The sequence below is a fragment of the Vicugna pacos genome, chromosome 31 (assembly GCF_048564905.1).
Source record: "Vicugna pacos chromosome 31, VicPac4, whole genome shotgun sequence".
Classification (NCBI taxonomy): Eukaryota; Metazoa; Chordata; class Mammalia; order Artiodactyla; family Camelidae; genus Vicugna; species Vicugna pacos.
The window spans coordinates 4,992,209-5,007,497 of record NC_133017.1 but is presented as its reverse complement, the minus strand read 5'-3'; the positions used below and the strand labels follow the sequence as shown (position 1 = coordinate 5,007,497).

Sequence of the window (15,289 nt, the reverse complement as noted above, 5' to 3'; positions counted from 1 at the left end):
AAAAAACCCTGATACTAAATTTGGATTAAATACTTAAAAAAAGCAAAAAAGAAAAATAGAAAAGATAAGTGACACTGTGAAGGAAAACCACAGCTGGTCTAACAAGCTAAGTCACAAATCTAAGTGTGATAAGTGTCGGTTTACTGATCTAAGTTTTGCTGGGATACCTGGTAAATCTGAAGTTTAGTGTCAGTTTACTGGGCTAATAAGCTAACCCGAAAATCCAAGGTGAACAATTGTCAGTAACGGGATCTGTTCCAAATTGATAAGCTTCAGTGTACTGATTCCTTGCTTTATGTTGTTTGAGCCTTATTGGCTAATAGTCCCATACTTGTAATTAACCGTATAAAACATCATGTGCACATCTTGGAGGGGCTCAGAGCTTTGGAAAAGAAGCCCCTCTGAGCGTGCCAGCGTAATAAATCTCAATACTCCAACCCTCTGAGTGATTCTTGTTTCTTGGCTGGCCTGTTGTTTCCATAACAACACAAGGGATAATGCCCGTGGGATAAATCTGCAGTGGCTGCTGGCAGGTCCCCATGTCTCACGTGGGAAAATCTGAAACATCCTTCTCACCACTCAGAGTCATCATAAGCCCACCCCAAACCTGCAGCCTTTAAATGCAGGAGCACAGGTAGGGCCTGGCCTTTGCTGTCTCTGTGTCATCACAGTGAGACAGGATGGAAGGGGGAAGAGCACAGCCATTCAAGGAAGGCCACCGCAATTAACATAGAAATGGTGAAGGATTCAAACCCCAATAGGTCTTGAGGCTCAGGATGAAGAGATTTAACTTCTAGCAGATCTTGAGATTCAGTAAACACCCATTGTAATAGTAACGTGGTGAATAACATGCCCCAGGCAACATGGCAGTCCCAATGATAGCCACAAAAGGTCAAAGGGTGGGAAATGGCCAACTCCTTGGAAATCCCAGCCCCTTGCCCTAAGGCTGGTCCTTCTACTTATTAGCATATGAAACCACCAAGCCCAAGAAAACAAGCAACACAGCGCCACCTCGCGGTCACCACTCTTTCCCTCTTTGGTGAAGGCCCACACTCTGTCTGTGAAGTGTGTACCTACTTCTAATCTGAGCATCAAACCCCCACACCTCGTGAAGTTTCTCTTGCCTATCAATGTATCTCTCTGAATAAATATACCTTTACTCAACACTGGCTTGCTCTTGAATTCTTTACTGCATGAAGTCAAGGAACAAAATCTGGTGGGGCACATCCCAGGGACTCAACAAAAGCCTGGGACACAGCCCTTCTCATGCCCAACGTTTTTTTATTCTTCTATCAACAGGACTGGTCTGTGAAGGGAGGTCTGAGACCCCAGCTAAGGGACAGAAGCAGCCTCCAGGGCTCCAGCTTGCAGGCAGCCTCTCCCCCAGCATGGGTCTTGGGGTCGGCCCGGTTCTCTGTGTTTCTCTGTTGTGCTGACTCCCCAGCCAGACAGCGTACTCCTAGGCCTGTCCCCACAAAACCCTTCTCTCCAAAATACAAGCACATCATGTCACAATCCTCTTGTTCAACCAGGAAATGTTCAGCCCACTTTTTTCCTCCCCAATAAAGTACCCAACTGTCCTCCCTCCCATCACATCAGTTCTTTTTTTGTGAGAACTCTGCACTCGCCACACCCCATCCTGAACACAGGTGTCTTGCTGGCTGTGACCGAGATGTTTCTTTCTCACATAGCCTGCGTCCTTTCTCTTTCCCTTTATTACCTTAAAAAAGCCTTTCCTGAGTCACCCACCCCACTGATTCTGAACTCACAAAGTGCTGTGGTTGCAGTCACTATGTGCATACCTCCCAGGTTTTGGCTAGGTTTCCATCGCAAGATCTTCATTAAGGAGCTGCATCAAGAAGTTTAAAGAGGCTATTCTTACATCTGAGTGGAGGAGCCTGCAAAAAATTTACATGGCTTTGAAGAGAGAGTTAACCAGGGACAGAGAAGTCACGGGTCCTAGTCAAAAGTTTCATGAGGCAAAATGTTCTCCCAAGGCTCAGAGTGGCTTCTGAACATGGAGTCGGCAGGAAGGAGGTGACAGGCAGTGATTAGGGTGGGTGATACAGGGTACGCTCCCCCAGCTGGGAAAGAATAGGTATTTTTCTAGTTTTCCAAACAATTTCTTACTGCCTTTTTTCCCTTATTACCACATACCACTTCCTACGAATTAAGCATATCAATGTAAGTTATTTGGGGCAATTGGGAGAAGCTACACGATGCCATTCACAGGGCCGGGACATGACAGCCACACCAGTCTAGGTTGAAAGACCAGTGGGAATATTTCCATGGTAATCACGGGCATGCAGCAAACTCCCCAGCTTCAATGACCTCCTCTCAAAGTTGGCGCCAATAAAGCTACCAGTCAAAATGCGTGACGATTATGGCCAACATCTGTTTATTAGTTAAGTGCCCGTGAGAGCTGTCGCTTAATGGGGAATGAGTACGATCAATGAGGCCCTGTCTACCTGGCCACACGCGCCCTGCCTTCCTGCCTTGGTGCAGCAGCAGAGTTTGTTAAGCTGAGATGAACGCCCCCAGAGCAGCCCGACGGGAAAGCTCCCAGCTCTGCACGGCGAGACGTGTTCCTTTCCTTCTCAGAGCTGATCACAGTTTGCTGTCGTCTGTTTTTATGTTTATCCCTTTTGTAACTGCCTCTCCTCCGGAGATTTTGCTCAAGCAGCACGGGGCCAGTTGTGTCTTGCGGCCTGCCGGATATTTTGGGCAGGGAAACAGCCGAGCCCACATCTGGCTCTGGTGCTGAACGGAGAAGGCACAAGTCCCAGGGGCCCATGCTGAACCGAGGCCCCTGCACCCAAAATTATGGTCTGACTTTGGGCAAATTACAGTCTTTTTTACCCTGAGATTCCTCATCTGTCTATGAAAATAACTGCCCATGGAACACAGAGTTACAAGTATTAAAGGAAATCACCAAATTCACAACCTAGCCAAGGGGCTACCAGTGCATCCTCAACAGATAAATACTGCCTTTACGGCTCTGACACACGCCAAGCTTGGTGGCCGCACAAAGTGTAAACTGCTAAGTGCCAGTGTGTTAAGTGTTTCATGTGTGCTATAATACCCTTTAGAACTTACAACAATCCCAGAAAGTAACGAATATTATCATGCCCATTTCACAGATTCACCAACAGGTTAAGAGTGGTTACATTCTAGTCCAAGGTGCTATGGTGAGGTAATGGCGATTTCAACGTGAATATGGCCCCAGGCCTGGGCTCCATCTCTGTCCCATCCACCTGACCACTTGCCTATGAAATCCACCTGTCCAATACCCAAGTTTGAAACCGGCCAGCTCTTAAATGCAATGTGTGCCACCGTTTGTCTATGTTCCTTAATTACCATAAACTATTCTCAGAAAGCACTTCAGAAAGGAAAGTTGGACTCACGTCCCTGCCCACAAAGAAGAGGAATTCTGCCTTGCCTTCTCCTGTAACGTGCAGAAACCCTTCCCATTCACCACCGAATCCTTTTGTATGCTTCCTCCGTGTTCATGTTTGCACACGGCTTATTAAAGTAGAAGTTACCTGCAGTAATTCCATCTCGGTTCCTTTCCAAGGTTCCAGATTATCCATAATCAGGGTAATATCATAATTTTCTGTGAACGAAAATACTACAATGTGAATGAAAATACTGCAACCATGTCACTAAACAAAGAATGCTGAAAACAAGTCATCAGCGACTGCTGCCGCACCCCAGTGAAAACAGGCCTGCAGCCACTCACAACGGTGCCCTCTGAGCAGACTCAGAATAAGAAAGGACAGATTACTGGCCCTAGATAGCTAGGTGCTTGTCTAAAGAATATATTCAGTGAGCCCAAATGTTGGCTTCCTCCCATATATTGAAAAGCACTAAATTCTTGAATGTGAGATATCTGGCTTTCTTTAGATAACAAGCAATGTTTTATTGTTCTAACTACCTGGTCTTTGTTGTAAAGCTCCTATATAATCCTAGCTTCTCCCCTACTCTTGGGAGCAGTCCCTCAGAGTGTTCCGAGAGGCAGTCATCCTGGCTCGAGTCCTCCTGACAAATAAAACATAACTCTTAACATTCAGGCTGCACGTTTATTTCAATCAAGTCCCAAAATAGACACAACTCATCAATTCTGTAATGGGACACACTGGATCAGGAACCAAAAGAGTGTAGTAGTCCCGAAGAACTACGGCTCCCTCTTTCTTCCTGTCATTATACAATCCCACCAGAACTCATTACTATGCTGTCTGCTCCTCTGGCAACCAAACTCATAGAAGAGTGAACTCAGCAGAGCGCCATGCTGGGGAGAACCCCCTGCAGCAGCACTGCAGGCCGCCTGCCCTCCCGCACGCTCTGCCGACCGCTAGTGTCCTCCGTGGAGACCAGGTCAAAAGAGCTGTTCCCCAAAACTGCAAAGTCCCATATATTAAATAAAAACGTTTTATTTTATACGATATGTTACGTATATACCCATCTGTGAAAACAGCTTTGCCAGAAGCCCAAACCTTCAATATTAATATGCAAAGGCAAACCCGGTCCCCAAGGGAAAACAAGTCTTAAGACGACACTAAGGCCTCCAAAGTCCACTCCACGACAATGAACCAAACTGCCTGCAGGTCTGCAGCTGCAGGAGGCTACATGTCTGCTTTTAAAGCAGCCCCTTCCTGCCCTCGTGTGCTACAATGCCCTTTTATGCCCTCCCATCGCAGGGCAAGAGCAGCTGCTGCAGAAACTTGCAGGGGCCACAGAGCCAGGGATTATGCCCAGGTCACACTGCAAACCTACTGCCCGCCTCACAGCCCCCAGCCAGCAGGTCACCTGGAAGTCACAGCAAGTGCCCCAATCCAGAAGTCTCTTCATTTGCCAGCACAACTGATCACTGGTCTCCAACCTTCGTCAGTTTTGCACAAAACAGCACCTTCTACTGTGAAGCGGGTGGTTTTCGCTTCTGTGCCCCATCCTTACTGGAAACGTTAAGGGAAACCAAAAGGCCTCTTTCAACCCTTTTCTGATAACACCCTCCCACCCACAATACTCATATGCTCAAGAGTTTGGATCCACGTGATTTTGTTTCCCTTATGCTAAGGGGCTCAAAACACTGCGGGATTCTTTCTCCTTTGAGTGTATTAGCACTCAGTTTCTTGGCTTTAATCTGTTTTTGTCTCTCTCTTCAGTGTCCCTAGCAGTTGCCACCTCTTACTCCCTTCAGCAGCCTCCCTCCCAACATCTATTCTAGGGAATCAGCTGTGATGAGGGGCCCGGGGGCAGTCACAGAAGATGCAACTAAGGCACAGAGAGGCTACATAATTTGCCCAAGAAATCACCTTGAGCCACCAACAGAGTGTGTCACGTCCCTCTATTTAACAGTTATGCTAAGCAAGTTAACTTTTTGTAGATTATGTTTATAAACAGATGAGAAATCAAAATACATACAAGGACACACATCAACTCTAAGATGTTCATTAACTCCACTGTTTTGTTTCAATTTATTTTATTTCTATTAAAAAATTGAGAACCCCTGCAGCCTATATAGCAAAATGTTACTGGGTTTTAAATCCAGAATATACAGGGGTTATGTCATTACTCATTCTTATATGTATGTTCAGAAGACAAAATGATTTGAAAGTCTCTCTCCCCGCCCCCTACTCACTACTGGCTCTCACCAGAGCTCCCAGATCACACATCTAATACCTTTTCACTTTACCCACAGCTGAACTCATCAGTTTTCCCCCAGAACTCCCTCTGCAGCTTTCCGTCCTCAGAACACAGCAGGACCATTATTTAACTCATTAATCTACCCAGAAACCTGGGCCTTACTCCATCCTACCTTCACAGACAGCATTGATCCTTTCATTTTAACCATCAAAACATGCCTTCAATCTGTTCGCTTTTACCCACTGACTGTCCTACCACTCAAGTGGAAGCCACCAACACTGCGCACCTGGACTCATGAGTCTCCCAAGTGGCCCCACAGCCACTCTTCCCTACTTTAGACAAATGGGATTGTGTCACTCCCGCGCTTTTTGGACTCTTCAGACCCAATTTTCTTAGAAGAAACTTCAATTTCTTCACCTGGTGAAGGTCTTTGCCATGAAACTGTCAGCTCAGGGAGGGCAGGACCCGCCCTCTCCCCTTGGCCCCGCCCTCTGGCAGAGCTTCAGCTTGGGAGGACCTGCTGAGCTAAATCAGCCTGTATTATAAACCTGGTCTTGAGTTCTTAGCAAACAACTTCACTTATCCATACAAATCCAACGTAGATTAGAAAGATTTTAGATGTTGAGCTAGACAATTGATTTGGGGATTTTGCACTGGCAACCTGCAAGTATATGTTCTAATGATTGTGTCTTGTTAAAACCACACACAGATTAAAGGAGTATTTGTGGAATGTCTTCGGAGTAAAAGGGACTGTACTTTTACAGATTTTATGTTTTATTACATGAACAACCAAGACAGGGTCACAAATGGAACCGCCTCACAAGTGACAGAAGACAGGTGAGACGCATATAGCAACAGGTCACAAAGATGGTAAGAGCAAAGTTGTTTATCCAACCCCCGAAAAAATTCCTCCAAGAACAGAAAACTCACAATTTTGAAAATAAAATTCTATCATCTAAAGAAAGAAAATAAATAATCCTCTTCATCAGGGTTTCTAGATCTGACTGCAGAGTTATTAGCAGGCCATACTGAATCCTAGCACAGAAAAATCAGATGGACTAGTGGTGAGTAAGTTCCAGGAAAACGGCAGTAATTCCTCCACTTGAAAGAGGACACACACTCACTTGTTGAAGGTGACTGTAAGCCGCATTCTGCAGAAATTCAGAAGATTCAGACACTGCTTCTACATGGTGATGACACGGAAGGACGGCTTGGATGCATGCTTCTAACTGAGTCACCGGCATTCTTACACAGCAGGGTGAAACGGAGGCCCTCAGCCAAGAGCACAGATGTTCCTGTCATGTATCCCAGATCGTGCCTCGGGGACTCAGTGTCCTGTAGCAGTGCGGCCCCAGGCGAGGACCCGCAGCGTGGTCCACGCAAGCAGGAGGGGCACTGTGCTTGAGAAATCCCATCCCCGATGGGGGCAAGACGGGCTGGTGGGGTTGTGTGAACCTATAAATGCTCATAGAAATAAACCTGCATATATTCACGTGATAAAATTAACTGTAGCAGGCTATTTAACAAAATTTCAATTATCAGTGTTAATTTTACCATTCCTTTCCTCTTGTCCCCTGCACTCTGAGACAGGCTTAGGCTCTCTCACACATGCAGCTCTGATGCAATATTTGTGAATTTATTTTATTTTGCTACAAGTGTTTTCACTCCCAGTGTCGCTGTGACTGTCGTCTCTTAACACAGTCAGATATCTTCCTGGATCTCTCCCTGTGTTCTTTGCTCCTGCTTCTCAGATCCTGAGATAAAGAACAGGTGAAGGCATATGACTGGGAATGTCAATGTGGACTTGATCAAAGTCCTCAGTGACTCGCTAGGTGAGTGCTGCCCACCCATTACCTTCGATTCTCAAGGTTCTGCCCAGGGTGACATCCAGACAGGAGAGATTCCTGGGTCCAATTAAGAGCTGTGTGGCTTGGGTGCGGGGAAAGGTGCAGGAGCTGGTTCCGTAGACGGTCACTTCCATTTCTCTGCTACTCTCTCTCCCGAGGCCCCGCTGCCAAGCCCCCAGGCTCCCTGATCTTCTGTCTTTCTCTTCTACTCTAATTCAAGCCCTTTTCCTCTTCCTTTATTCCCTGATTATCCCCAGCTGGAGTGATTTTCCCATCACAGATTCTGAAAAATTTTCCTGCAGCTGAAAATCAGGTCTCCAGAGGTCAATGCCCATATGGTGGTTCCTGAAGAGAGCCCCTGGTTAGGGGGACCCTCACCAACACTCACGGGGCATCAGACATGTTGCAGGGTCGAGCACCCCCAACAAGAGTTTGCTGTGACCCCAAAGCACGCACAGCATCCCTGCTCACTAAAGTGTAGTTGTAGTCCTTTATTAAGAAGCAAAAATAAAAAAATTGCTCATGTTTCTTACTAAAATTATTTATGAGGTAGAAAAAGTAATTCTAATAGAAAAGAACAAATTTCACTCCATGTTAGATGTGTTCGTCTGACTTTAAACCTGTACCTTGTTTTCTAGGCTCAGACTTGCTGTTTCTGCACCTTTTGTAAAAGAATGTTGCCTTTAGCCTGAAATACCCAGGAGGGCCTATTCTCCGGGCTCTGATCTTTAAGGATATTAGCTCTTCTACACTTATGTACAGATGGCAAGTTGCAAAAAAATTCTTTTTTTTGGAGGTTATACGGGGGCACCATAATTTGACCCACATGAACAGCTGCAGGAACAAAGGGTTTCAACTAGAAACAATTCGTACAGCAAGAAGTTTGCAACAACCAGCCACATCCCCGCCGCTTTTTAGTATAAAAGGAGACTGAATTCTGCCTTGGGGAAGAGAGTTCTACTGGATATCAATATGCCATTTTCTGGGTCTGCCGTCTTTTCAAATAAAGTCACTATTCCTTACTCCAACATCTCATCTCCCGATTTATTGGCCTGTCATGCAGCAAGCAGAACGAGTTTGAACTTGGTAACAAAGTGACTGCATTAGAGGTAGTATGTCTCCACTGTTTCCTCATTTCCAGAATGTCACAACTTATCAGTTTTATATGCTGTTTAACAACACGAACAAAAAACCTATTATACGGAACTGATTCCAAGAAATAAAATTATTTCTACTCCTTCAAACATTTTCTTCTTTTTATTTTGTTTTGTTATGCTTATTGAAAAGAAAATAAAAGTCAAATCATTTTATTTCACGTATTTTTTAAAGCTACATATTGTAAGTACTACAAAGATATTTAAATTGCAATAAAAATTGTTCATATATTAGTATAAAGATATATACACAATCAATGCAGATTAGGAAAGGAGTAGATATTTACTAAAAATCCACTGCACATCCAGTCTTTTACAAGCATATCCTGGAATATAAACTCTATTACCCCGGAGTCCCCCACCCCCATTCTCACTGCGGAGTCCCTTAGTAATCAACTACCAAGGAGCCAGCATAGAACCATGCAATCACTATTTTAGGTATAAATGAGAGTATTAGCTCATTCAATTCTGAAACAGAAACCTTAAAATAAATACTGAACTTATTTACAGATAAACAAATTTGGACACAAAAAAGTACAGTTTCTCCCCCAAGACACAAAGATAATAATTGGTAAAGGCAAGATTTGAACTAATCTGCCTGATTCTAAAAGCTAAGGTGGAAATCCCCTTTGACTTTGGAGGTAAAGCAGCACAACCTATCACCCTATCATTGTTCAGATCTAACTTTAGACAGCCTGAGACAGCACCTCATTCCTATGGAACTCGAGGGCAAACAATAACAATAAGGATTTTATATTCAGTATTTTCTTAAGTCTCAATTATATAAAGTGTCAGCAGATCAGCAGAAAACTCTGGGAAATATGAGTGGGTCCAGAGCTTTTTGCTGATAAGAAACTCATTCTATCAGGACAGAGTGACCTTCCCATGTGAGGCCTCATGTACATAAACTAAAGGCAGCTGAGCAATGAAAACTAGCAAGAACATGGAACTCAAGCAAGAAGGATGCCTGCCATCCCCTGCCCAGTTGCCTCTTCACCCACGTGGACAAGATGGCAGAAGATCCAGGTTCTTGTCCAAGTGACAACATAATGGATTCTCACCCATGAAATGTTATGACTCTATGCTGTCTTAAGTCCGTTCCAACTAAAATATGATAACACCAATATCTCAGCAGAATGTCTATGTCTCCACTTTCTCTCTTCTATTAGGAGACTATATCTATGGCTACAAAGCCGAAATTCAATTAAAAACACCATGCACGAAGCCTGGTGAAAGTCTGTGTAAGAGACATTGTTCTCACGCTCAGTGAGTGAAAACTCAGAAAAAGCGGTCCTTCTCCCTCTGCAAGTGGGAGGTAGCCTGATTGTGTGTGTGTGTGTGTGTGCACACGTGTGTGTGTGTAAATCAAATACAACGTATTCTGGGATGTGCACAGATTTTTTTTTATGTTACTATTATTTCGTGAGAATGAGCCTACCTTTAAATTAATTTGAATCTATTATTCTGAGAGAGTCTCAGTCTCTTTTGGTGGAGGATGGGAAAGAGGAAAGGAAAGGAGGAAAGATGTAAATGAAGCAAAGCTGTAAGAGTACTGCTAGGGAAAGGCAAGACATTATTTTTATTCCTACTTGCATCACACACAAATTACGGACTGGCTTTCCCCCATGTCTTGTCAAGCACTGAGTTGCAGAAGAACAGGCAACAGCCCTTTTCTCACTGAGCTTGTGACTGTACGTGACATCTTATAGACACAAATTATTTAACCTGATCAAACACTCTAGCAGCAGGCTGTAATTCTCCTACTTTGAGAGACAAGGAAACAGGAAGTGAAAGAGGGTATATAGCTTGACCAAAGTCAGAGGACAAGTAAACTAAAGAGGATGAATTCAAACTCAGATCTGAATGCAGAGTCTGAACTTCCCACTCCGAGGGCTGGAAAATCCTTAACACACAGGGTCCCCAGCTCCTCTGCATTGTTTCTGGCACCAAGCATTTCCCATGGCGATGGTCTCCAGTTCTCAGACACAGCGCTCTGTGCAGCCAATAACCTCCATTCGACCTTGATCATCTACCTGCCACGCCCACCAGGCTTCACCATACAGGCAGGAAAGCTGGCTTTCAAGTGCATACAAATCCACCCCTGGTCTAACCTGGACTCTTCAGCAGCTTTTCCAGCATAAAGGCAGCCATGAAAGTGCTCACAGTTTGTACATGAGCCACACTACCTCTCTCCATCTCTCTCCCCACCTATACTACTTAGCTATGACCATTTTGAGAATCTTGGAAACAAATTTTTAAAAACAGAAAAGAAAGGATTGTGTATCGAGTACTTAATACTTACAATTTTAAATGAGAAGTTACAAAGTGAGTATTTACAAACCGAATCTGCCTTCCTAGGTGTCAGTTTTAACAGTTAAAAAATATAATAGCAAAAATTTCTCACTTAAAAAATTAACAAAAACATCAACAATAATCTGGAATAAACTCAAAAACAATGCCCATGTTGTATATGGAGGAAGTACAGGACTGTACTGAGGGGTAAAGTAAGAAGTGTGAAAGTAGAGACATCAACCTTTGTATGGAGGAAAACAGTTTTGTAAAGATGTACGTTCTCCTAAAGATAATTCAAAATTACTAAAAAATCCCATGACAACACTTATCCTTTTTTTTAACTTGAAAAAATTATATTAGAATTCTTCAGGAAAAATGAAGTCATAATACTGGCAAAGAAAAATAGGGATCGAAAAGCAAATCAAAAAATTTGCACTGTCAGATATTAAATAAATTTTTACAATATGTAAGATATAGTGCTAGTGTAGGAAAGTAAGATTGACAGAAATAAATGAGCTCAAAAAGAGACTCTAGTGTACATAAGTATTTTTACAGGTGGGATTTCAAATTAAAGAGCAAAGTAGGAATTCAATAATTGTCTTGGGACAATCACAGAATCCCCTTGAAAAAACAAATTCTATTCCGGTCAAAATGACCGCAAGAAAAATTACAGAAAGTGATGTAAATATTAGAAAGTACTAATAAGAGCAAATACAACTCTTTGCTCATATCAATTCAGCTTCTCCTCACTATGACAAGCACTATTATCATCTCCATCTTAGAGATTAAGAAAACCTACAGAAGAAATTTATACCATTATAAGAAAGCATTTCTAAGAATAATATCAAGAATAAAACCGAAAAAGAAGACATTTACTATCTAAAGTTTATTTTGGGCCATAACAAAAATGAACCTACTGAACAAAATGAAAGGCAAAAAATGACAAGGGAAAGCTCTGTGATACATGTTGATGAAGACAAGGGGCTAATGTTCATAATATACATAGAGCTGTCACAAAGCAACAAGAAGCTCCCTCACTTAAATATTTGCAAAGGACAAAAGGGATCATTCACTTTTTAAAAGTCAGATGGCTAATGAGTGAAAAATGCTCAATAGCACACTGGTCATAAAGTGCAAACTAAAACAATGAAAATCATTTTGCTCATCATATTGGCAAATATTTTTAAAAGATATTCTAGCTAGTGTCCATCTTTGAGACAACAAACTGTGAGCGTTCTTTTGGAGGACGACATGTCAATGGATATGTAAACCCTGGAAAACGTGTGTACACACAGGCTGAACTTCACTTTTAGGAATCGTTTCATTTACAAAAAGAATCAGTTCAAATAGATGTACTCATCAGAGAATTTACACAGCACTGTTTACATTGGTGGGAAGAAAAGCTGAAGTGGAATCATACCCACGGATAGAGAATTGGTTACATAAGTTATTCTACATCTTTTCATTCCCCACAGGAGAAGGAATTTCTAGATTCACTTGAAAGGAGCCTGTGATTTATGTAGTTGTCACATCCAAGGACTAAATTTCCAGAAACCTTAACTAAAGGAATACTTATACAAGATCACAGGAATGTTTGTACAAGAAGGATGCCAGTCAGACACCCTTTCTGACAGTGGAAAATGGAGAAAACTTAAGTGTCCACCATCAAGACAATGATGCGGTAAATCACGGTGAGCTGTGGCCACTAAAGTTCCGGTGTTTCGGCGTGGTCCAAGGCCTTGTCCACAGTTCTCTCCCACGAAAGGTGTCCTTACACAAGAGACCAAACCTGCACATCAGGAGACCACTCTACTCTATCTGAAAGGACCGGGTGAGTCTGGAGGGAGAGGACGTCTGTGATATATACCTGAGTGAATAAACCGAGCTGCAGAAAACATATAGTATGGCCTTATTTTTCAATAAAGCATATATACACACACATATACATAGATTTCTCATATACGTTTATGTATGTGTATATATATATGACATAGGCATAAAGGTCATGAAATATATACTCCACATTGTCAGCAGTTTTTACTCTCAGGAAAAAAGGGGAAGGGAAGTAGGGGACTTTCGGTACCACCACAGTTCTCTTTTCAGTATTCCAGTTAAGTTTACTTGGAATATAAAAGTTTACTTAAGTCCAAAGTAAAATGGACGAGGACTCCACAAGACAGAATGCTATACTGGTCATTAAAAATCATGCCAGCGGAGATAGAATACTGTAAAAAAAATTGTCATAAGCTGAATGGAAAATGGAGGTCTCCACACAGCAAACAGGCACACAGTGCTTGCTGGTTTTTATGACAGAGGTAATACACACTGATGAAAAGAACAGAAAATAGATTTTAAAGTGTTAATTATTCTCTCTGAATACTGGGAACAGGATAGACCCTTTTGACGCTTTTTTCAGAATTTTATATTAAATACACATTATTTTTCATCTGAAAAATGCATTTTTAGATGTCTAGTAACACACATTGGAAAAAATACATGAGTACTTACAGAAATAAATAACTAGGAGACACCGAAGCACCGTCACACAGTGCAGAATGGGTGATCCTGAATAACACCGCGCAGTTACATAAGGACTCAAAAATTGAAAGCACCCGCTGTAACAGGGCGCGTCCCCCTTCCATTTGTCAGTTGTGTCTTCAGGGCTGAGGCAGTTCTGAGCACGGCCAGTGTCAGTGCTGGTGTCTGGATGGATGCCACTGGAGGTGAAGGCACCTGCAAGCCGAGAGGAAGAACAGAAATCATCCTCTGCTTTTTCTGTCTTGTTTCTTTTCTCTTTTAAAGAGAGGCGGAAATAAGATAAACTGAATCTTCCCTACTGAAATTTCAGTATTGAAACAGTTTTTATATTGTTCACAACTTATATTCTGCCTATAACTGTCTTTTCAAAAAAGCATTATATTTATTAAATGTTAATTAACTCAGTTAATTAACTACCTATTGAAACCTATTAAAGAACATGAAATGCACTACGTGAAAGCACCACACCTGCAGTGACTAGCACAGCTGTTTTGACGGCAGTGCAGTCAGCCCCCACCATCACGTGGCCCTGAGCTCCTGATGCTGGGAAGAGAGCACGCTGCTTCCTCAGGCAGAGAGAAATGGTAAAAGTATTTTCTGAAATCTACAGCACTGACAAAACATAACTGCTTAATCCCAGGCTCCTTTGAGGCTGTCATTTTCCGTTTCTGGCCAACCCCCGTCAATGAGCAGAACCACCCCATTCCCGAGTCATGGGACTCACGTGGGCAGCAGTTTTGGAGAAATTTCCAGGTATATAATGTAAACCAACTATACATAAAACTCTGAAAAGGAAAAGATGCAATAATCTGATTTTGGAAGACACTCAATATATTCTCCTAAGCCTTAGTAGTTGGAAAGTCTGGGCTTCTCCTAAGCCACTTATTTATTTCACAGACAGTAAGCATCTCCCACAAACCCTGTTTCCCTGTGTCTGCTGGGAGCCTCAGGCATATTGATGCTGTCTATCTTATAAGGCACAAGGCAGAGGCGTGTGTCTCACACCTGCAAATCTCACACAGGCTCAACTGCAAGCCTCACTGTCTGAAATTGGCCCCATTTTCTCACCTGTTTATTTGGTATCTGTTCTTCTGTAAGCTGCCTGAAATGCTTCTTGGAACAAGTCAGAAGAATGAGTGGGTAGAGAAATGGACAGATGGACAGGTGAGAGATGGGCAGACAAACAGGGAGACTCCAAGAGAAGGGGAGCAAACAAAATTTCCTATGCAAAACCCTCTTCTAGTCAGGGAAGAAAACCACCACAAAGAAGTGTGAAGAGGCAGGTGGCTTAGGACTGTTTCCTGGATTCCATGAAATGTCACACCAAGAGATGAGAGGGTAGAAGTATAAATAATAAAAGAAAAAAAGCATGCATGTTTGAAAAATATATCTACATTATGTACTTTCTAAAGAATAGATTCAAATCAGCAAGGCCCAATAACCCAATTCTTGGGTATTTACAGAAGTGAGAATCCCATCTCCAATCCACAAGGCATCCCTTAGGAGCACTGAGAGTCTACACGGTGTGGTCATAAAGGCATCACCGCAAAAGCTGTGCTATCCTGCACTTATGAGGAACGAGCAGGTGTGCTCGGGCTGCCCACTCACGTCATTTACACCCCACAGCACCTCTACGGGGTAGGGATGCCTAGCGAACCCCATCTCTGCAGGACAGAAAACAAGTCCAAGAGAGGCTAAGCCGATCTACCATTTCTCCATCTCACAGGACTTGTCACTCCAGAGCAGGAATCGAACTCGGACCCACGTTTGTAACCACAGTACTACCGTAATTTATGTGCTTTTTGTGTGTATAAT

The 15,289-nt window shown here is 42.9% G+C and overlaps 1 long non-coding RNA gene across 1 annotated transcript in view; it reads right to left on the bottom strand.

The window, feature by feature from the left end:
• Positions 1–15,289, bottom strand: part of LOC140690719 (uncharacterized) — a 47,972-nt gene that overhangs the window by 10,334 nt on the left and 22,349 nt on the right. The window contains exons 4-5 of the long non-coding RNA XR_012065994.1: positions 13,445–13,669; positions 3,543–3,613 (exon numbers count right to left, since the gene is read on the bottom strand). This is a non-coding gene — a long non-coding RNA (uncharacterized lncRNA). The remainder of the gene's footprint in view (positions 1–3,542; positions 3,614–13,444; positions 13,670–15,289) is intronic.